Here is a 2777-nt window from a genome sequence, read left to right on the forward strand (position 1 = left end):
CTTGGTTTTCCTGGATTCCTTCAAGTCCCAGCTAAAATCCCTCCTTCTACATGAAGCCTTTCCCAATCCCTCTTAATTCTAGTGCCTTCTCTCTGTTGGCTATTTTTTTTTTTACTTTTGGAGGGCAATTGGGGTTAAGTAACTTGCCCAAGGTTTCATGGCTGATTTTTTTTGTATGGGTATTAAGTGTCTGAGGCTAGAAGTGAACTCAGGTCCTCCTGACTCCAGGGCCGGTGCTTTACTCACTGCGCCACCTAGCCGCCCCTCTCTGTTGGCTATTTCAAAGTTATTCTGTATACAGTTTATTTGTACCTAGTTGTTTGTCTTCCCCATTAGCCTGTGAGTTCCTTGAGAGTAGGGATTATCTTTCTCCCCCTTATTTTGTGTCCCCAGAGTCCAATACGGTGCCTGGCACATAGTAGGTACTTTTTAAATGTTTATCAACCAACTGGAAATCGGTTCAAATTCTGTCTCAGACACTTAATAGTTGTGTGACCCTGGTAAATCACTTAAGTACTTTCACACTCAGTTTTCTTATTTGAAGAAAGGAAAGAAAGAAAGAAAGAAAGAAAGAAAGAAAGAAAGAAAGAAAGAAAGGAAGGAAGGAAGGAAGGAAGGAAGGAAGGAAGGAAGGAAGGAAGGAAGGAAGGAAGGAAGGAAGGAAGGAAGGAAGGAAGGAAGAAAGAAAGAAAGAAAGAAAGAAAGAAAGAAAGAAAGAAAGAAAGAAAGAAAGAAGGAAAGAAAGAAAAGGGGGGTGGGGTTTGGACTCCATAATGCCTAAAACTCCTTCTGGTTCTAAATCTATGATCCTGTGATCTAAGGTAAGGTATACTTCTGATTATGAAGTATCAAAACAACCAGAAATGTATATGCACATATATTTACATATTCTGCACTTTGTTTTTGTGAGTCAGAAGCAAGTAACAAGGAAACACATTATTTTGGGGCTTTAGTAAAAAAAAAATGCTATGTTATTTCCCCATCTATAAAATTTCACACTGATAACTGATATTTATATAATAAATTCAAGTGCTTAAAGTGTCCTCTGCATTGTTCTGACCCACCTGGCCCCACTATGATTCCAAAATGGGAATCCACCTGGGGTGTGAAGAAGAAAGCAAGAGTCTTTCAACAATATAAAAGGGAGAGAGGCAAATATCTGACCAAACAGATATTTGTGTCCTGGGTCAAAAAGCCAGAGATCAACCAATATTCAAAGGAGTAGGAGAGAGGGGCTTGTCTGCTGTCTATAACAGAGAGTTCAATCACTAGGGCTAAAACTAAATGAGGAACTAGATCCAAAGAAACAGGTCAACAAAGAAAAAACTATGCAGAGTACAGGATCAAAGGCAGGAATTACTGAGCTCAGTAGTCTCAGACAATACATTTCATTCGGCTTGCCCCCATGATCTGGAGCACTCAGCCCTGGCCGAGCTTCCCCATTCTGTTCCTGAGCCACAGCTGTGTTTTTGCAGGCACTAACAGACATGAATCATCAGAGAAAGGCAAACTTCTCTGGTCAGTCTAGTTTTATCTTATTGTGTCTTAATTCTTTGAAAACTTCATAAACTATATGGTACTATATGGCACATATGGCAACTAAGTCAGTCAGAATGTCTAGTTAAACAGAACACACACCATTCCTCAATTATTTCATTTTAACTAAGTTTAACACATGATTATTAAAAAAAACCTTCTATATCAAGACACAATGCTAGTTGATGGGAATACAGTGAAGTAAGACAAAATCCTGAAGGAGTTTACAATCTAGTAGCAAAGTACCCAAAAAAACTATCATACTAATTAAAAGTAATAATAAGAATGATAACAGCTAGCATTTATTTACTGTTTTAGGGTTGTAGTACTTTATATGCATTACCCTAGTTGATCTTCACAGCAACTCTGTGAGGTAGGCCTTATTATGCTCATTCTACAGGTGGGAAAACTAAAGCTGAGAGAGGTTAGGTGATTTGCACAGTGTCAAAAAGCCAATAAGTGTCTGAGGCAGAATTTGAACTGAGGTCTCCAAGTCCAATATTCTATCCACTGACTCACCTAGCTACCCCATTAAAATGATACTTGGAAAGTATCATTTCAGACCTTCAGCCCTATCAAGTCTTTTTAGAAGGTTACTTACATTTGGAGGGACCAGCAAAAGCTAAATGGAAGAGGTGGTAGGTACTTCAGCTGGACCTGGAAAGATTTCAACAAGTAGAGTTTGGAAGCCCAAACTGTCCATCCCAGTGATGGGATGTCCAGGCCCCCAGTAGCTCCTGATGCAGCCAAAGAACGGAAATAAATGAACATCAAGGTCTAACCCAACCAAGGCTGCCATCAAAGACTGAGACATCAGGACAAGAGAAAAGTGGTCTAAATTCCACTTTGTTACTAACTGCGCTCTCATTGGCCTCTTGAAATCTGGTTTCTGAACCAACCACTCAGCTGAAACTGCTCTCCCCAATCACAAAACCCAACAGTCTTTTTTAATCCTCATCCTACTTGACTTCTCTAACTCTTTGGCCCTATTGACCACCACTCTCTTCCTAGATACTTTCTTCTCTCATGGTCCGAGAACCACCATCATATTTTCTTAGAATCCTCCAAATTTAAGAGTTGGAAAGGCTCTCAAAGACCATCTAGTCCAACTCATATCTGAACAATTTAGCAATTCAGCAGAAAAGCACTGTATATAATAAAATGACCTGAGACACAAAGACAAAGACGAAATAGTCCTTGCTTTCAGGGAGTTTATATTCTACTGAAAGATACAACATGAA

This window comes from Petaurus breviceps, unplaced genomic scaffold, assembly GCF_028583685.1.
Source record: "Petaurus breviceps papuanus isolate PSGF00001 unplaced genomic scaffold, PetGlider_PUasm1.0 90594, whole genome shotgun sequence".
NCBI classification, from domain to species: Eukaryota; Metazoa; Chordata; class Mammalia; order Diprotodontia; family Petauridae; genus Petaurus; species Petaurus breviceps.